This window comes from Ovis canadensis, chromosome 9, assembly GCF_042477335.2.
Source record: "Ovis canadensis isolate MfBH-ARS-UI-01 breed Bighorn chromosome 9, ARS-UI_OviCan_v2, whole genome shotgun sequence".
In the NCBI taxonomy this organism is placed as follows: Eukaryota; Metazoa; Chordata; class Mammalia; order Artiodactyla; family Bovidae; genus Ovis; species Ovis canadensis.
The window spans coordinates 78,707,964-78,730,222 of NC_091253.1; positions in this window are offsets into that span (position 1 = coordinate 78,707,964).

A 22,259-nucleotide genomic window follows, 5' to 3' on the forward strand; every position below is an offset into this window, starting at 1 on the left:
TTAGTGATTCCAAGGGAACATCTCATACAAAGATGAAAAAAGGACAGAAATGGTCTGGACCTAAAAGAAGCAGAAGATATTAAGAAGAGATGGCAAGAATATACAGAACTATACAAAAAAGATCTTTATGATCCAGATAACCACGATGGTGTGATCACTAACCTAGAGCCAGACATCCTGGAATGCAAAGTCAAGTTGGCCTTAGGAAGCATCACTATGAACAAAGCTAGTGGAGGTGATGGAATTCCAGTTAAGCTATTTCAAATCCTAAAAGATGATACTGTGAAAGTGCTGCACTCAATATGTCAGCAAATCTGGAAAACTCAGTAGTGGCCACAGCACTGGAAAAGGTCAGTTTTCAGTCCAATTCCAAAGAATGGCAATGCTAAAGAATGTTCAAACTACTGCACAATTGCACTCATCTCAAGCACTAGCAAAGTAAGGCTTAAAATTCTCCAAACCAGGCTTCTACAGTATGTGAACTGAGAAATTCAAGATGTTCAAGCTGGATTTAGAAAAGGTAGAGGAACCAGAGATCAAATTGTCAACATACGTTGCATCATATAAAAAGCAAGAGAGTTTCAGAAAAACATCTACTTCTACTGCCTTGACTATGCCAAAGCCTGTGACTGTGGGGATCACAACAAATTGTGGAAAATTCTTAGAGATTGGAATACCAGGCCACCTTATCTGTCTCTTGAGAAATCTGTATGCAGGTCAAGAAGCAACAGTTAGAACCGGAAATGAAACAACAGCCTAGTTCCAAACTGGGAAAGGAGTACGTCAGGTTTGTATGTTGTCACCCTGCTTGTTTAACTTGTATGCAGAGTATGTCATGTGAAATGCCAGCCTGAATGAAGCACAAGCTGGAATCAAGGTTGCCAGGACAAATATCAATAACCTCAGATATGCAGATGACACCACCCTTATGGCAGAAAGCAAAGAAGAACTAAATAACCTGTTGATGAAAATGAAAGATGAGAGTGAAAGAGTTGTCTCAAAGCTCAATGTTCAGAAAACTAAGATCATGGCATCTGGTCCCATTATTTCGTAACATATAGATGCAGAAACAATGGAAACATTGAGAGACTATTTTGGAGGGCTCCAAAATCACCGCAGATGGTGACTACAGCCATGAAATTAAAAGATGCTTGCTCCTTGGAATAAAACCTATGCAAACCTAGAAAGCATGTTAAAAAGCACAGACATTACTTTTCCAACAAAGGTCCATCTAGTCAAAGCTATGGTTTTTCTAGTAGTCATATATGGATATGAGAGTTGGACCATAAAGAAGGCTGAGCACCGAAGAACTGATGCTTTTGAACTGTGGTGTTGGAGAAGATTCTTGAGAATCCCTTGGACTGCAAGGAGATCCAACCAGTCAATCCTAAAGGAAATCAGTCCTGAATATTCATTGGAAGGACTGATGCTGCAGCTGAAACTCCAATACTTTGGCCACCTAATGTGAAGAACTGACTCATTGGAAAAGACCCTGATGCTGGGAAAGATTGAAGGCAGGATGAGAAGGGGAAGACAGAGGATGAGATGGTTGGGTGGCATCACAAATTTGATGGGCATGGGTTTGAGCAAGCTCTGGGAGTTGGTGATGGACAGGGAAGCTGGTGTGCCGAAGTCCATGGGGTCACAATGAGTCAGACACAACTGAGCATCTGGACTGAACTGAAGATGGTTGTGGGGAGAGGGTATCAAGTCTTTCATAGAATAGGGCTGAGACTGGCAGCCTCTTTAAGCCAGCCACCTGGGAATATGCTTGAGAAACTGTGACTGAACATGTGGAGAGAAACTGACTTGTGACCTTGGGAACATACTTAGTTGAACTGGGTATATGAGTCTTTATCTCACACACAAAGTGTGGGGATCTAGCCAAGGGCATTATTGCAGGAGAGGACAAGGAGATCAAACATGGATTTTTAAAGATATAATTGCTTGTATATTTTTGAGATTAGTTGTTTGTCAGTTGCTTCATTTGCTATTATTTTCTCCCATTCAGATGGCTGTCTTTTCACCTTGCTTATATTTTCCTTTGTTGTGCAGAAGCTTTTAATTTTAATTAGATCCCATTTGTTTATTTTTGCTTTTATTTCCAGCATTCTGGGAGGTGGATCATAGAGGATCCTGCTGTGATTTATGTCGGAGAGTGTTTTGCCTATGTTCTCCTCTAGGAGTTTTATAGTTTCTGATCTTACATTTAGATCTTTAATCCATTTTGAGTTTATTTTTGTGTGCGGTGTTAGAAAGTGATCTAGTTTCATTCTTTTACAAGTGGTTGACCAGTTTTCCCAGCACCACTTGTTAAAGAGATTGTCTTTACTCCATTGTATATTCTTGCCTCCTTTGTCAAAGGTAAGGTGTCCATATGTGTGTGGATTTATCTCTGGGCTTTCTATTTTGTTCCATTGATCTATATGTCTGTCTTTGTGCCAGTACCATACTGTCTTGATGACTGTGGCTTTGTAGTAGAGCCTGAAGTCAGGCAAGTTGATTCCTCCAGTTCCATTCTTCTTTCTCAAGATTGCTTTGGCTATTCGAGGTTTTTTGTATTTCCATACAAAGCTTGAAATTATTTGTTCTAGTTCTGTGAAAAATGTGGCTGGTAGCTTGATAGGGATTGCATTGAATTTGTAAATTGCTTTGGGTAGTATACTCATTTTCACTATATTGATTCTTCCAATCCATGAACATGGTATATTTCTCCATCTATTAGTGTCCTCTTTGATTTCTTTCATCAGTGTTTTATAGTTTTCTATATATAGGTCTTTAGTTTCTTTAGGTAGATATATTCCTAAGTATTTTATTCTTTTCGTTGCAATGGTGAATGGAATTGTTTCCTTAATTTCTTTTTCTACTTTCTCATTATTCGTGTATAGGAATGTAAGGGATTTCTGTGTGTTGATTTTATATCCTGCAACTTTACTATATTCATTGATTAGCTCTAGTAATTTTCTGGTGGAGTCTTTAGGGTTTTCCATGTAGAGGATCATGTCATCTGCAAACAGTGAGAGTTTTACTTCTTCTTTTCCAATGCAACTTATGCAGCTCAACTCCAGAAAAATAAACGACCCAATCAAAAAATGGGCCAAAGAACTAAATAGACATTTCTCCAAAGAAGACATACGGATGGCTAACAAACACATGAAAAGATGCTCAACATCACTCATTATTAGAGAAATGCAAATCAAAACCACAATGAGGTACCACTTCACACCAGTCAGAATGGCTGCGATCCAAAAATCTGCAAGCAATAAATGCTGGAGAGGGTGTGGAGAAAAGGGAACCCTCCTACACTGTTGGTGGGAATGCAAACTAGTACAGCCACTATGGAGAACAGTGTGGAGATTCCTTAAAAAATTGCAAATAGAACTACCTTATGACCCAGCAATCCCACTTCTGGGCATACACACCGAGGAAACCAGAATTGAAGGAGACACATGTACCCCAATGTTCATTGCAGCACTGTTTATAATAGCCAGGACATGGAAACAACCTAGATGTCCATCAGCAGATGAATGGATAAGAAAGCTGTGGTACATATACACAATGGAGTATTACTCAGCCGTTAAAAAGAATTCATTTGAATCAGTTCTGATGAGATGGATGAAACTGGAGCCGATTATACAGAGTGAAGTAAGCCAGAAAGAAAAACACCAATACAGTATACTAACACATATATATGGAATTTAGGAAGATGGCAATGACGACCCTGTATTCAAGACAGGGAAAGAGACACAGATGTGTATAACGGACTTTTGGACTCAGAGGGAGAGGGAGAGGGTGGGATGATTTGGGAGAATGACATTCTAACATGTATACTATCATGTGAATTGAATCGCCAGTCTATGTCTGACGCAGGATGCAGCATGCTTGGGGCTGGTGCATGGGGATGACCCAGAAAGATGTTCTGGGGAGGGAGGTGGGAGGGGGGTTCATGTTTGGGAATGCATGTAAGAATTAAAGATTTTAAAATTTAAAAAATAAAAAACTAAAAATTAAAAAAAATAAAATAAAATAAAATAAAATAAAATCTAAAAAAAAAAAAAAAAGATATAATTGCTGGTTAAAGAATATGTTAAATCATAAGTTTAAAAAATGTTATCAAGTTGACCTCAGAAAGGTTGGACCAGGTTATATACAAACCAACAATTCATGAGAACACCAGTTTGCATATTAGTCAGCAATGGCTATCATTGATTTTTAAAGTTTTGTTAATCTGATGGGGAAAAATTGATGCTTTAATTTAACTTTTCCTGAATACTGGTAAATTTAGGCATATTTTGAGATGTATGCTGGCCATTTTTATTTTTTCTAAAAACTACCAGGTTATAACTATTGTTTCTTTTCATTTTTAGGTTTATTTGCTTTTCCTCATTGAACTGTAAGAACTCTTAGATGGTTCTCTTTCTTTGTCATATTTGTTGCAAATATTTTTCCAATCTGTTAATCGCCTTTTAACTTTGCTGCTGCATCATACATTGTGCATAAATAGTTAATTTTTACTTAGAAAATTGTTACTTTTAAAAAATGATTTTGGGATTTAATGTCATTCATAGATCACCTCAGCTATACAATGCCAAAATAATCCCCTCAGATCAGTTCAGTTGTTCAGTCGTGTCTGACTCTGTGTTACCTTGTAATGTAGTCTGCCAGGCTTCCCTGTCCATCACCAACTCCCAGAGCTTGCTCAAAATCATGTCCATTGAGTCAGTGATACCATTTCATCTTCTGTCATCCCCTTATCCTCCTGCCTTCAATCTTTCCCAGCATCAGGGTCTTCTCTAATGAGTCAGCTCTTCACATTGGGTGAGCAAAGTATTGTAGCTTCAGCTTCAGCATCAATCCTTCCAATGAATATTCAGGTTTCATTTCCTTTGGGATTGACTGGTTTGATCGCCTTCCAGTCCAGGGGACTCTCAAGAGTCTTCTCCAACACTACAGTTCAAAAGCATCAATTTTTCAGCACTCAGCTTTCTTTATGGTCCAAATATGTTATACAGGTTGGTCATAACTTTTCTTCCAAGGAGTGAGCGTCTTTTAATTTCATGGCTGCAGTCACCATCTGCAGTGAGTTTGGAGCCCAGAAAAGTAAAGTCAGCCACTGATTCCACTGTTTCCCCATCTATTTCCCATGAAGTGATGGGACCAGATGCTATGATCTTCGTTTTTCTGAACGTTGTGCTTTAAGCCAACTTTTTCACTCTCCTCTTTCACTTTCATCAAGAGGCTCTTTAGTTCTTCTTCACTTTCTGTCATAAGGGTGGTGTCATCTGCATATCTGAGGTTATTTCTCCCGCCAATCTTGATCCCAGCTTGTGCTTCTTCCAGCCCAGCGTTTATCATGATGTACTCTGCATATAAGTTAAATAAGCAGGGTGACAATATATAGCCTTGACAATACTCTTTTTCCTATTTGCATTCTTATTTTGGTCAGAGCTTAAATGGGAAGTGTTTTAATGTTATCATGTTTGCTAAGTTTTTGTGACAATTTTCTTAATTAAATTAGGGAGGAGCCTATTTATTCCTAGTTTGATTTTATTAATTATGGTATTGATTCATGGGAAACACCCTTTTTATAATAAGATAGGTGTATAATATTCTCTGAATGTGTTTATCTAATTGAATTTTCTAAACAGATTTCTCCATGTGAAACTTATTACACTTCTAGAATAAATCCTAGTCATTTTATTATTCTGTGAAAAAGTTACATGTTATAATTTGTGAATATGTAACTTGAGATGTTCATCTTTATGTTTGTAAATGAGATTAATCTATAGTTCTTCCCAGTTTTTGTTCTTTTGTTTCTGGTTTTGTAACGCAGCTTAACTAAATGAATTTTGAAGTTTTTGTCAACATTTTAAATTCTTCGGTAAGTTTATTTAACGGAGTAATTACCCTATCTTTAAAAGTTGAATACATTTATTTTGAATTATTGTGTTATAAATGGGATCCTTGTTGCAACATGTGGAATCTTTGCTAGCAGCACAAGGACTCAGTAGTTTCAGGGTGCGATCTTAGTTGCCCCAAGGTGTGTGGGATCTCAGCTCCCTGACCAGAGATAAAACCCATGTTCCCTGCACTGGAAGGCAGATTCTTAACCAGTGGACCACCAGGGAAGTCCCTTTCTTTTATTCATAGAATTTATTCTTTAATTCATAGAATTATATCACAGTTTCTTGACATTGCATACCCTTGGCTATATTTTTTATTGTTTCAAGTTATTTTATCTTTTCTCTTTTTTCCTTCAATATATTTACCAAAGAAAATTTAAAAGTTTTCATTTTATTGATTAAATCTGTTATACATTTTATAAATGTCCACTTCTTTCTTTATTGAGTCCTGTTCCCATTTCAGCAGGTGTTGGTCCTTAGTGTGTGCTTTACTGGAAGTTTTTGAAAGCACACTACAGCACCGTGAAATTTTTTTATGTGAGATTCTCTCAGTTTATGAGAGCTTTCTCATTGATATTATGGAAAATGAGATAAATTTAATTACAAATCACATTCTTTCTGGGTGGATAGAGCTTGTGAAATCTTCCAGCCTTACTGCATTTGTATTTATTCAAATAATATTTTATATAAAAATTTTAATTCCCACCATGTATTACATGCTATACTGGGCTAAGAATATATCAGCTAATCAAATAAACATTGTTCCTACCTTCATAAGGCTTCAGTGTGATGGAAAAAACAGACCAATAATTCATGATAAAAAGATAAGTAAATTAGAATTGTTCTGTGAAGTTTAAGAAAGTAAAAGAGAATAATTTAGATGGAGAAATCAGAGAATGTGTCTCTGAAGAAACGACATTTAAGTTAAGAGGAGAATGATGGTCGGCGAAGGTATACTGCTGCTGCTGCTGCTAAGTCGCTTCAGTCGTGTCCAGCTCTGTGCGACCCCATAGACGGCAGCCCATCAGGCTCCCCCGTTCCTGGGATTCTCCAGGAAAGTACACTGGAGTGGGTTGCCATTTCCTTCTCCAACGCATGAAAGTGAAAAGTGAAAGGGAAATCGCTCAGTCGTGTCCGACTGTTGGCGACCCCATGGACTGCAGCCTACCAGGCTCCTCCGTTCATGGGATTTTCCAGGCAAGAGTACTGGAGGGGGGTGCCATCGCCTTCTCCGAGGCGTAGGTATACAAAGGTAGGCAAAGAATGAAGGGAGGGCAGTGGCAGTAAGGAGAATAGCATATGCAAAAGCACGGAGAAGAGAATGATTCTGGCTTGCTCAAAGATTAAGAGTGAGACTACACCAAATTAAGCAGCAGGAGAGAAGGAAAACTAACATATAGGCTAAGATCTGAGCTTGATGGGCCTGTAGCCACAACCAGAAGTTTGTGATTTGATTATAAATAAAATGATAAACCACTAAGAGGCTATGATATGGGGAATGATATAATCTAATTCACATTTGTAAAGACCAATCTGGCTTCAAGGCAGAGAACAAATTGAAGCAGAGCAATTGGACTTCCCTAAAGCTCAGATGCTAAAGAAACTGCCTGCAATGCAGGAGATCCGGGTTCAATCCCTGGGTCAAGAAGATCCCCTGGAGAAGGAAATGGCAACCCACTCCAGTATTCTTGCCTCAAGAATCCCATGGATAGAGGAGCTTGGCAGGCTACAGTCCATAGGGTCACAAAGAGTCAGGCACGACTAAGCAACTAACACACATACACATACACAAAGGTAGAAAGGAGAACAATAGTTAGAAATTGTTATATATCATGCAAGAAATAATGGTGGCTTGGCTTCCCTGATGACTCAGATGATAAAGAGTTCGCCTGCAATGCAAGAGACCTGGCTTTGATCCTTGGGTTGGGGATATCCCCTGGAGAAGGGAGCAACTACCCACTCCAGTATTCTGGCCTGGAGAATTCCATGTACAGAGGAGCCTGGCATGCTACAATCCATGGGGTCTCAAAGAGTCAGACATGACTAAGCACCTTTCACTCTCACTCTTGGGCTAGAATAGTAGAATTAGGATGACAGTTGTACCCTGATTCAAGACATTTTACGAGATAAAATCAGTATGACTAGATGGTGATTTTTTGCTGTGGTAAGATATGCACAACATAAAATTTACCATTTTAAGTGTACAATTCTGTAGCACTTAGTATGGTCTCCTGCATGGCAGGCAGATGCTTTACCATCTGAGCCACCAGGGAAGCTGCATTTAGTATATTCACAATGTTTGCAACCATTACCGTCATCAAGTTCCAGAATATTTCATTACTCTAAAAAAAAGAGTCACATCCATTGAGCAGTTGTTCCTTGTTATGGGCTGAATTAGGCTCTCCCCAAATTCCTATGTTGATATCCCAACTCTGAGTACCTCAGAAGATGACTGTATTTGGAGACAGAATCTTTAAAGAGGAAATTAAGGCAAAATGAGGTCATATGTTAGGCTATACTTCAATATGGCCGGTGTCCTTCTAAGAAGAATAGATTAGGACATAGACGAGCAGAGGAGAGATCATATGAAGACAGAGGGAAAAAACATCCATGTTCAAGCCAAGGATATAGGACTCAGAAGAAATCAACACTGCTAATACCTTGATCTCAGAGGCCCAGCTTCAAGAATTGTGAGAAAATATATTCTGTTGTTTAAGCCACCCAGTCTGTGACACTTTGTTATGCAGGCCTAGCAAACTAATGTACACTTCTTTCCTTCCCTCCCCTCAGCTCATGGCAACCAATTATCTGCTTTTTCTCATTATAGTTTTGCCTGTTCTGGATATTTTCTATACAGAGAACCTCACAATATGTGGCCTTTTGTGTTGTTTATTTTACTTAGCATAATGCTTGCAAGGTTCATCCATGTTATATGTATCATTACTTTATCCCTTTTTTGGCTGAATAATATTTCATTATATAAATATATCACTTTTTGTTTACTCTTCAGTTGGCTGAAGATGACTTTGTTGTAAGGAATGAGGAAGAAGTTTTCAAGAATGACTTCTAGATTTCTGAATGAACGGATGCCATTTACTGAGGTGGAAATGAATGCAGTAAGTGTACGTTAGAGGAAAGCTTTGGGAAGCTTATGTCTTCAAAGGGTTAATGACGAGTCACCTGGTTTATGCAGGTCCGTATCCTACCATTCTATTACCCTCTCTCTTTCTCTAAGAAATCAGCATGTGTGAGACAATCTAAACCATTTCAGTCATTTCAGCTATTTACCTTTTCTTATCTACCAAGTGAAATTATTTCTGATCAATTCTAGTCCAGGTATATGCCCTCTGACCAATGACAACAAAAATTCCTGAAACAAACTAACAGAAAGTATGAGCAAAGACTTTCAACATATGAACACATAACTGGGTTTAAGTACTAAGTCAGCCACAGTGTTAGAATTCAATCAACTAACCACCAAGTGATCTTTTCTCTTGGTCTCCCAGAACACTGTAGTTCTTTTTAAGCAGTACTTTTTCTATTTATGAAAATAGTAAGTACACATTTTTAAGTGTAAGTACACATCTGGTATATACAGAAAGGAACACAAAAATAAACTCTTATGATCTTTTGTGATCTCTCCACTTACAGATAAGCATTGTTTACATTTCTGAATATTTCTTTTTTTCCTATAAATTTTACAGAAGTATCTCTCCAAATTTAGGGGTTGTATTCCTAAAAGAATTGTGATGGTAAAAGAACGATTGGCATACTCAAGGTGCTATAGGAAATATAGGTTTAAGGCGAAGGGTTAAACTGTACTGAATTAGTTTTAAAACATTGCAAATAGAAATTCTAAAGTATGTTTACTTTAAAAAGAAATCTTACACATTTGTTAGAAAGCCCTTGTCTAAATCACCTTCTTCAGTTGCACAGGAAATATTGCTCCAGTGTCATGACCTGTTAGGGATTTTAACTTATGCAGAGTCTGTCACTTTTTAGTTTTTAAACAAGTTTTTACTGCCTTGAAATGTCCTTTGCATTCAAGGTCTCCATCATTTGTTTTTGCAATTAGTGGCAAAATGTTTGAGTATTTCATTACCCCTACTCCTTTATCTTGTCCCAGCCTCTTCACAATCTATCACTGGGCTTAAGGACACATTTGTTTGACCATAGCCTTCCATTTCTCCATGAGAGGGTGTGTTCTCTTTTGTTTGGAGTATCCCATAGGTTGGCTGACATGGAATATAGAAAGAGCTATAAAGTGGTGTTCTTTTAAGAGAATCTAACAAGAATAGGAATGATATTCATCATCATCAACAACAACAACAAGAACAGAAGCAGCAGCACAGAATGACATTTTCCAGGTGTTTTAATTGTTATGCTAATATAAAACTAAGTTACCTAAAAGCCAAAATTATGAGTTTGAGCAAATTCCGAGAGATCATGAAGGACAGGGAATCCTGGAGTGCTGCAGTCCCACGGGGTTGCAAAAAGTTGGGCAAGACTGAGCAACTGAACAACAGCAACAATATATTTTTATATTGAAATCTATTCTTTTTGTCATCTTGTACTCTTCACTTAATATCCTAGAAGAATTTCTGCTGTGTGATTAAGATACAGCCTTTCTTTGAAAAATGCAAAGGATTGATGCATAGTCCAATGCTTTGTTTTTTACAGTTAAAGAGACATGGCTGTTAGGGAACATCCTCTCTAGGAGAAAGGTAGCATGAAAACTGACCTCCTTATTGAAAATTACGTACATGTAGCCATGGTCAAAGTACTATCTACTATGATCTCTTTCAAGGCTATGGTGAATTTCTGGTGCCACTGCACCACTATCTATCATCACTTTCTGGTGATAGAAAGAATAAAAATAAAATGTCAAAACTTGGATCACTGTAGCTTGTCACAACTCATCTATATGAATGTACCCTTAAACTTGAGTCTTATTAAATAGGAAAGTCATAAGAAGACCTAGACTGATCCAATCCCATGGCTCCAAAGCCAATTAGCCACATTTAGCAGCATGGCCAAGTGAAAATAAAATGCTGATCAACACAGAAAGATGAATTTTGTGGCAAAAATACAAAGTCAAAGTAACTGTCATTACTTGTCAATATCCCCTCTTCCCAGAGGTAATGGTGGAAACATGGCTAGAGTTTGAGCCATTTCTGGAAAAAAGTCATCTGGTCAGATTGCACATGATTCACTTGTTTCGGAAAAGGTTAAAATATCAAGGTTGTTTTGAAACTGACTTCAGCCAAAAATCAATTTTTCCACGTTAAATTTAAGCTACTATATTTCCAAATATTTTAGAATATTTTATAACATAGCACTTCTAGCTTACTGATATGCATAATGCATTATATACATTAATTTTCCTTATTTTAAAACATTTTATTTTGGAAGATTAAAATTTTTATGTTCATGGTCAGTATTTATAAACTGTGTTTGAATATTTAAAATTTAATGAAAATAAAGATTTGAGTGACTATTTTTGGAATCACTGAGATGGAAAGAAGATAAATTAGATTGAATTCCCTTCCCTCCAGGCTGGATAATCCTAGCATGCGTGCATGCTAAGTCACTTCAGTCATATCTGACTCTTTGTAACGTTATGGACTGTAGCCTGCCAATCTCCTCTGTCCATGGGATTCTCCAGGCAAGAATACTGGCGTGGCTTGCCATTTCCTCCTCCAGGGCATCTTCCTGATCCAGGGATCAAAGCGGCATCTCTTGTGCCTCCTGCAGTGGCAAGAGGGTTCTTTACCACTAGCACCACCTGGGAAGCCCAGTAGCTGGAAGGGATAACTAGTTGGCCTTTGAACAATGTTTTGATTTATGTTTTCTTGTTAACTTGAAATTTTATCTCAATACCTGTAAGATTTTTCTAGTCAAGCCCATGAAGTTTCACTGATTCTTTAATTCAGATATTCAGCAATTATTTTGTGCCAACTGATGGGGTTAGCAGAGCAAGCAATGCCATCATTCATTCATTCCATAAATGTTCACTGGCTACCTACTATGAGTCAGGCATTGTTTTAGATGGTTGAGATATATCAATGAAAAAAAAAATTAGACAAAGTTCCAGCCCTTGAGGTGCTTACAACATTCTTATTCAGGGAGAAGGGAAATTAAATAAAAGATAAACATAGTATGTACTGTGCATTTTGTTAGAAGGTGAAAAATACAATTCGAAAAAATATATAGCAAGGTGGTCGGTGGAAAGATTGGAATTTTAAATAGAAAAATCATGGCAGGTCTCATTGGGATAGTAACATGTGAGCAAAGACTTGAAGGAGAAGAGAGGGTGAGCCATGTGCATATCCTCATGGACAAAGGGAATAGCCTATACGAAGGCACTGGGATAGGATAGAGTGGGCCTGCCAAGTTTAAGACCCTGAAGAGAGGTCAGAATATCTAGAAATGAGTGAACAAGAAGAAGCATCAGAGGAGATAAGGGTAGAGAAGTCAGGGGAAAGACCATGGAAAAGTCCGTTGAAAGTTTCTGGCTTTTATTCTGAGGGTTTTGTCTGAAGGAGTGACATGAACTGATTTCGAGTCCCCAAAAGTGCTCCTACAAAGGGTTTTGGTATCCTGTACATGTTCTCCTAATTTACTGACCTCCCACATTCCATTTCTGTGATCCAGTTCTGATATCTTTTTCCTCTCCTTAATGGTAATTCTCCCTTTGAATTTCCTCCCCTTCAGTATTTCACATTCACTATTCCTTTACCTTTCACGTGAGTCCCTTACAATTTGTTATCTCTTTTTAAAACAGTTAATAATTTTTTCTGCCTATTTTCTGTTTTTATTCCTTCTTTCAAATTATTTGCTACCATAGTATAACCAATATGGATAATATTACCTAATTGTCATGTTGCTGCTGCTGCTAAGTCGCTTCAGTAGTGTCCGACTCTGTGCGACCCCATAGATGTCAGCCCACCAGGCTCCCCCATCCCTGGGATTCTCCAGGCAACAACACTGGAGTGGGTTGCCATTTCCTTCTCCAATGCATGAAAGTGAAAAGTGAAAGGGAAGTCACTCAGCCGTGTCCAACTCTTCGCAACCCCATGGACTGCAGCCTACCAGGCTCCTCCGTCCATTGGATTTTCCAGGCAAGAGTACTGGAGTGGGGTGCCATTCATAATTCCCCATATTAAACTATATTCAATATCATACGTTCCCGCCCATTTCCAAATTAGTGGCATTCTCTGGAATGAGTATCTTAACAACTGTGGATAGCATTCTCCTAGATAATGAGGCAAAGACCTAGGCATATTCACCATTTCCTAATGTTTTTATTTATTTATTTTTAAATAATTTATTTTTTATTGAAGGAAAATTGCTTTACTTAATTTTGTTGTTTTCTGTCACACCTCAACATGAATCAGCCACATGTATACAGATATCTCCTCCCTTTTGAACCTCCCACCCATCTCACGACCCATCTCACCCCTCTAGGTTGATACAGAGCCCCTGTTTGAGTTTCCTGAGCCATACAGCAAATTTCCTTTGGCTATTTTACATATGGTAATGAAAGTTTCCATGTTACTCTTTCCATACATCTCACCCTCCCCTACCCTCTCCCCATGTCCATAAATCTATTCTCTATGTCTGCTTCTCCACTGTTGCCCTGTAAATAAATTCCTCAGTATCATTTCTCTAGATTCTAGATATATGCATTAGAATATGATGTTTCTCTTTCTCTTTCTGACTCACTTCACTCTGTATAATAGGTTCTAGGTTCATCCACCTCATCACAACTGAATCAAATGTGTTCCTTTTTATGGCTGAGTCATATTCCATTGTGTATATGTACCACAACTTCTTTATCCATTCATCTGTCAATGGACATCTAGGCTGCATCCATGTTCTAGCTATTGTAAATAGTGCTGCATGAACAATGGGATACATGTGTCTCTTTCCATTTTGGTTTCCTCAGGGTAGATGCCTAGGAGTGGGATTGCTGGGTCATATGGTGGTTTTATTCTTAGTTTTTAATGGAATTTCCATACCATCTTCCATAGTGGCTATATCAATTTATATTCCCATCAACAGTGCAAGAGTGTTCCCTTTTCTTTACACCCTTTCCAGCATTTATTGTTTGTAGACTTTTAAACTGGTGTGAGGTGATATCTCATTGTAGTTTTGATTTGCTTTTCTCGAATAATGAGTGATGTTGAGCATCTTTTCATGTGTTTGTTAGTCATCTGTGTGTCTTCTTTGGAGAAATGTCTGTTTAAGTCTTTTCCCCACTTTTTGATTGCGTTGTTTGTTTTTCTGGCATTGAGATGTATATGCTGCTTGTACATTTTGGAAATTAATCCTTTATCAGTTGTTTCATTTGCTATTATTTTCTCCCATTCTGAGGGTTGTCTTTTCACCTTGCTTATAGTTTCCTTTGCTGTGCAAAAGCTTTTAAGTTTAATCAGGTTCCACTTGTTTACTTTTGTTTTTATTTCCATTACTCTAGGAGGTGGGTCATAGAGGATCTTGCTTTGATTTATGTCATTGAGGGTTCTGCCTATGTTTTCCTCTAAGAGTTTTACAGTTTCTGGTCATACATTTAGGTCTTTAATCGGTTTTGAGTTTATCTTTGTGTATGGTGTTAGGAAGTGTTCTAATTTCATTCTTTTACATGTAGCTCTCCAGGTTTCCCAGCACCATTTATTGAAGAGGCTGTCTTTGTCCCATTGTATATTCTTGCTTCCTTTGTCAAAAATAAGATACCCATAGATGCATGGGTATACTTCTGGGCTTTCTATCTTGTTCCATTGATCTATATTTCTGTTTTTGTGCCAGTACCATACTGTCTTGATTGTGGCTTTGTAGTAAACCTGAAGTCAGGAAGGTTGATTCCTCCAGCTCCATTCTTTTTTCTCAAGACTTCTTTGGCTATTTGGGGTCTTTTGTGTTTCCACATGAATTGTGAAATTTTTTGTTTTAGTTCTGTGAAAAATGTCATTGGTAATTTGATAGGGATTGCACTGAATCTGCAGATTGCATTTGGTAACATAGTCATTTTCATGATATTGATTCTTCCTACCCAGAAACATGGGATATCTATCTGTTTATGTTATCTTTGATTTCTTTCATTAGTGTCTTATAATTTTCTGTGTACAGCTCTTTTGTCTCCTTAGGCAAGTTTATTCCTAGATACTTAATTCTTTTTGTTGCAGTGGTGAATGGGATTGATTCCTTAATTGCTCTTTCTGATTTTTCATTGTTAGTATATAGAAATGCAAGTGATTTCTGTGTATTGATTTTGTATCCCGCAACTTTGCTAAATTCGCTGATTAGCTCTAGTAATTTTCTGATGCTATCTCTAGGGTTTTCTACGTACAGTATGATGTCATCTGCAAACAGTGAGAGCTTTATTTCTTCTTTTCTGATCTGGATTCCTTTTCTTTCTTTTACTTCTCTGGTTGCTGTAGCTAGGACTTCCAGAACTATGTTGAACAATAGTGGTGAAAGTGGACGCCATTGTCTTGTTCCTGATCTTAGTGGGAATGCTTTCAGTTTTTCACCATTGAGAATAATGCTTCCTGTAGGCCTTTACTATGTTGATGTATGTGCCTTCTATGCCCATTTTTTGAAGAGTTTTAATCATAAATAGGTGCTGAATTTTGTCAAAGGTTTTTTCTGCATCTGCTGAGATGATCATAGGGTTTTTATTTTTTCAATCTATACAATAGATTGACCCGAGGAACAAAGGAAACCAAAAACTATATCTACCAGAACAAAACTAATTAAAGCACAAACTGGAAAACAAAACTAAAGCAAGGTACCAATTGGGGAATAAAGCAATGAAAATAAAACTAACAAGTTTGTTGAGAGGAAAGGAGAGAAAGAAAAGAAAGAAAGAAGAGATATGCAAAGTTAAATAGAGGTAGATAAAGAAGATTTATATACACTATTAACTGTAAGGGGAAAAGAACAGTAGGAAAAGCAAACAAAGAATAAATGTAGAAAAAATAATAATAGGTTTAAAAATTAAAATAAAAAGGAAAAGAAAAAAAATAAAGAAGGAAACTCCACAAAACTGCAAAAGCCCAATGTATAGGCAGAGGTTGATGACAACAATAAAAAATGTGACTGAGGAAAAAGAAAAATAAAAAATTTAAAAGGCTCAAAAGCATAATTGGATTTCTTAGTGCCAATAAAATCAACTACAACAGGGTGGGTAGGAGGAGGAAAGAAAGAAGAAAAAAATCCAAAAGAATCTACAGAACAAGTCAAAAGATAAGAATAATAAATGCTTTTCTTCAGTCACTGCTGTCAAAGTCCTTTCCTGAGCTGGGAATCACAGTCCACCTTACTTCCCTAGGATGCCTTCCAACACTGTACCGATCTCTGGACCTGCTGTGGGGGCAGCTCAGATTCTAATCTGGTCCTACTCCTGTGTGTTCTTGCCTCTAATGTCCACAGCTATCAGAGCTAGTGCATTGTGTGTGTGTGTGTGTGTGTGAGCTCTCAATGGCCTTTTATATATTCCATAGACACAAAATCTGCTTAGTTGATCGTGCGGATTTAATGTGCAGCTTGTACAGCTGGTGGGAAGGTTTTGGGTCTTCTTCCTTAGCCACACTGCCCCTGGGTTTCAATTGTGGTTTTATTTCCACCTCTACCCATGGGTTGTCCTCTGGAGTTTAGCTCACGAGACTGCCCTGGAGGGCTTGGGTTTGCCCCTGTGAGGTCCAGGTGTAGAAGTGGTGCAGCTGCTTGGGTCACAGGGGTTTTGGCAGCACCAGGTACTCAGGGGGGTTGGCGGCTAGGGCAGCAGGATATATAGTGCTCTAGAAGGGTATGGCAACCAGTAATGGCCAATACGCTCCAGTATTCTTGCCTGGAGAACTCCCTCTCTGACAGAGAAGCTTGGCAGGCCACAGTCTACAGGGTCGCAAAGAGTTGGACAGGACTCTTTTTTTTTTTTTTTTTGGCCTGTGGCATCACTACCCCAGTGAGAGTTGAATGTGAAGGTGATGCAGCTGCTTGGCTTGCAGGGACCCTGGTGGTACCAAGTGTTCAGGGACACAAACTGCCTCCGGTGTGGGAGTTATGGCCCTATCCGAGTCTTTTTTTGAGCCTTTTGTAGCTGGCAATCAGAAGGCCTCTTTGGCCAGTCTTTCTCTGTAGCTCCACCCATTCAGGCACATAGAGGGGCCCCCCTTGACTGGGGTCCTACTCTATAGAGCAGCCCATCAGGCACTTAAAGGGGCACCCTGGGTGGGGTCCTACTCTGTAGTTCAGTGCCTCAGGCATTTGATGGGCCAGCCTCTCTATTGTTCAGCTGCCATCGCTGGCATGTGGAGAGAGAGAGGCTATGGTGATGCCTCCGTGTGACTAAGCAGTATTGCCTTGCTTCCATGGCTGCTTGGCTTTCCTCCACAGGCATTTCCCATCATGATCTCCTCCCTCACATCCCCTCCATCTGCCTCTCCGCAGTCAACAGCAGACCTCGCACTGGGATTGCTCCACAATCCCTAAACTCTGGCTCCCAGACACTGCCTCTTCCAGGAGACCCAGGTTCCTTCTCAGCATATGCACGGCTGTGGTAAAGGCTGTCTGATACTCATTCCATTTAGGCTGTCACAGATCAGCCATTTCACTCTCAGTCTTAAATGTTTCTCCTCTGACTCAGACAGTTGCCCTGCTATGGGCATCAGACCCCTGCTTCAGTTCCCCCACCCGCAGAGAGTAGGTCCAGAACTACTAATACTCCTGTTTTTCCCCCTAGTTCCTTCGTCCTACCTTTTCCGTGGTTCTCTACATCCTTTTCCACTGCTCAGGTCCTCCTGTATGCTCTCAGCTGGTGTTCTGCATGCACTTCTGTGTCTGAAGGTGTATTCCTGATGTATCTGTGGAGAGAGATGTACTCCATGTCCACCCACTCCTCCACCATCTTGTTCTTTTTAATGCTGCCCCTAATGTATTTTTGACTGCTGTGTCACAGCCTCTGAGTTTCTGTGCTGCTGCTGCTAAGTCGCTTCAGTCGGGTCCAACTCTGTGTGACCCCATAGATGGCAGCCCACCAGGCTCCCCCGTCCCTGGGATTCTCCAGGCAACAACACTGGAGTGGGTTGCCATTTCCTTCTCCAATGCGTGAAAGTGAAGTTGCTCAGTCGTGTCCGACTCCTAGCGACCACATGGACTGCAGCCTACCAGGCTCCTCCGCCCATGGGATTTTCCAGGCAAGAGTACTGGAGTGGGTTGCCATTGCCTTCTCCAAATTTCATTTTTTCTACTATTTAGCTCCCTATATGGCTAATAGAAAAAACTGTGGTTTTCACATTTCACTTCCATGTACCCTGAAAAGAGAATAAGGTTGTGACTACAGTAACTTTAACGACCTGTAATATTGGGTCGAAACAGAAGCAACATTCATTTGAGCACTTTGTGACTTGTTACAGTCCTTTAATTGGGATTTTTAAATTGTTTATTCAATTTATGGCAGTAGAAGACTACATCTTGCAGGAATGTCCATTGTACCTTGGCAGCTGTTCAGGGCCAATAATCCAACTTCAGTAGACAAGGAAGAGGCCTCTACAAAGGAATCAGAATTGCAACCACATTCTGGAAAATTTATAGCAGATATACATTGCACCGTGTTTTAGTTTCAGATCACCCAGAAGATCCTGGGATAATAATTCAAATTTGAGTGATTTATTTGGCAAGTAGAGGGACTACCAAAAGAAGAGTGTGGAGGTAACCCAAGAAGTGGAAGGCAATCAATAAAGGATATACTATTCCAGCCACCATAGTGGGCAACTGAAGCTTATTCCCATAGGGAACCTCTGGGAAATGGTACAATACACATGCCTCAGAATTATCCCACCCAAGATGGAAGGGAGCTGGGTATATATATATATATATATATATATATATATATATATACTTTCAGATTCATTTGTCAAGAGCTGTTCTGTGGGTATTAACTCAGTACTTCTGGCATGTCATTTTTCACAGTTGGGGTAAGAGGATGAAGAAAAGTCCTTGGGCTCATCTGGAAGTTAAAAGTCTGGCAGAGCAAATTGAGACATTTGAGTAATATAATAGCATCTGCTGCACATATGGATCTACCTCCCCTCCAGGGCTGCATACATGAACTCACAGGTTGTCTGCTGCATATATTCATAGAACACAACACATATAGATGACAAGGTGAGTGGTGCCCCTCTGGAGTGATGCAGCTTGACTATTCCCATTTGGGGTCCAGTTCCGTCCTCACAATTATTAGTCATTTGGTCCATATGACATTAAACTGTCAACTTCTCTCATAAACTTCTCCCACAATTGGTTTTCATAGTAATCTACATAGAAGGCCTGACTCCAGCCACCATGGTTCAATTAGAGAAATTTCTAACTAGCTTCCATTGAGATTGAGACTGAATTTTCAGATTTGTTAACCCTTGTCTGTTTAGAATAATTATTTTTCACTAACGGGCCTAATCAGTCAGATATATACAATCCATTACACTTAATATGATGCTTTTAGAACCAAAGTAGAGACTGATGGATTACAACAGGCAAGACAAAAAGCTAAGAATAATTGTTTCCACTATAACACACTTTGTATCTTGGGCAATGCTCTCTTTCTCTAGTAATACAGGAAAACACACACACACACACACACACACATATATATACATGCTTTTATTTAATAAATTCATGAAGTACCAATGATAGCCCCTCTTTTTTTTAAATTGGCATATGATTACTGTATGATGTTGTGTTAATTTCTGCTATATGACAAAGCAAATCAGATATATGTATATACATAATTCCTCCCTCCAAAGCCTCCTTCCAAACCCCACCATATCCCACCCCTCTAGGCCATCACAGAACAGATGACCCTTCTTTGATGTTGGGTATATTCACAAGAATAAGACACACTCTCAATCCACATTAAGCTCATGATGTATGAAAAACACAGACACAAAAACAATTATAATACAACAGCTGGTAACATTCTTGTTGAAAGGTGCTAATGAGGGATGCTAATGTAATTTTGAAAATTCCAGGTGTCAATATTTAAATGTAGTAGTCAAGTTGGATTCACAAAGCTCAGGCAATCTTCTTTACAAAGTCTTTAACTTGGAACTTTATGAAAACAATAAGAAAACTTGCAAATGTTTGAACTTAGTCATTGACATGGGAACTATACAATCTGTCACACCCTATCTTAAGCCAGGGTATGAATAATAAGCCAAAAACAAAAAATCACTGCAGATGGTGACTTCAGCCATGAAATTAAAAGATGCTTACTCCTTGGAAGAAAAGTTATGACCAACCTAGATAGCATATTGAAAAGCAGAGACATTACTTTGCCAACAAAGATCCATCTAGTCAAGGCTATGGTTTTTCCAGTGGTCATGTATCGATGTGAGAGTTGGACTGTGAAGAAGGCTGAGCACTGAAGAATTGATGCTTTTGAACTGTGATGTTGGAGAAGACTCTTGAGAGTCCCTTGGACTGCAAGGAGATCCAACCAGTCCATCCTGAAGGAGATCAGCCCTGGTTGTTCTTTGGAAGGAATGATGCTAAAGCTGAAACTCCAGTACTATGGCCACCTCATGCAAAGGGTTGACTCATTGGAAAAGAGTCTGATGCTGGGAAGGATTGGGGGCAGGAGGAGAAGGGGACAACAGAGGATGAGATGGCTGGATGGCATCACCGACTCGATGGATGTGAGTTTGAGTGAACTCCGGGAGATGGTGATGGACAGAGAGGCCTGGTGTGCTGCGATTCATGGGGCCACAAAGAGTCAGACATGACTGAGCGACTGAACTGAACTGAAATACCATTCAGTGGGGTTATTATACCAGTGTTTGACTATTGCTCACTTAAGGAATGACTAGAAGAGTAGTCAAGACAATGTCTATTCTGATCTCAACTGGGATTCTTATTCTTCTAAGTTTGCTGATTTTTTGTATCTCCCACAATGTTTTATTTTTGTCCCATACAATCTACCCTGGGATGATGTCATCCTGAGAACTTATCTGAAATCTCTTTGAGGTAGAATCTTTATCATTATTTGCTTTTGAGTTTTATTTCCCTCTAAAGTTCTCTTTAAAATGCTTGCTTGGCTTTCTTAGTAAGCTTATTGATTTCTGGATGTGTTCTCCTGCCATGGTGAAGGATGGCTCCATTCAGCTCCAGCTCTCCTGAAGATCTGCTTCTTAATTAAAGCCTATGCTCAAAATAAGCCCCTCACTTCATACTGCCAAGACTTTTCAATATACAGAAGTACATAGCAGCTCAACACAGGAGGTTCAATGTTCTGAGGTCATGTGATAACAAAAGCAGGAGCTAGAATTTCCAGTAGATACTGAGTACTCTAACTGTATACTGACTCTACCAGGTATGTCCTGATACAACATAAGAGTCTTACTCTGGAATATATTTCCTTGATTTGCCTTTGAATATAATAAAGATGGCTTTATAGCTAATTCTACAAATACTATAGTTTCTTGGATTAGCCATAGCATTAGTTCTCTGGCTTTCCTTCCATGGAATAAGGATGATCTGATTGTTTGACTTTTTTCTCAAAAATAAGCAACTTCAATAGCAGATCTTATAGAACTATGTATCTATTTCCTGAGTTTTGAAAAACTTGTTAAAATCACTATAAAGTATACTCATCACCATAAATTGGAAAATTATTACCAATTTACACTTGGTTATTTAACTTATATGCAGAGTACATCATGAAAAATGCCAGAATGGATGAAGCACAAGCTGGAATCAAGATTTCAGGGAGAAATATCAATAATTTCAGATATGCAGATGACACCACCCTTATGACAAAAAGCAAAGAGGAACTAAAGAGCCTCTTGATGAAAGTGAAAGAGGAGAGTGAAAAAGCTGACTTAAAACTCAACATTCAAATACAAAGACCCTGAATAGCCAAAGCAGTCTTGAAAAAGAATGGAGCTGGAGGAATCAACCTTCCTGACTTCAGGTTTACTACAAAGCCACAGTCATCAAGACAGTGTGATACTGGCACAAAAACAGAAACATAGATCAATGGAACAATATAGAAAACCCAAAAATATACCCATGCACCCATGGATATCTTATTTTTGACAAGAAGCAAGAATATACAATGGGGCAAAGATAGCCTCTTCAATAAATGGTGCTGGGAAAACTGGAGAGCTACATGCAAAAGAATGAAATTAGAACACTTCCTAACACCATACACAAAGATAAACTCAAAACCGATTAAAGACCTAAATGTATGACCAGAAACTGTAAAACTCTTAGAGGAAAACATAGGCAGAACCCTCAATGACATAAATCAAAGCAAGATCCTCTATGACCCACTTTCCAGAGTAACAGAAATAAGAACAA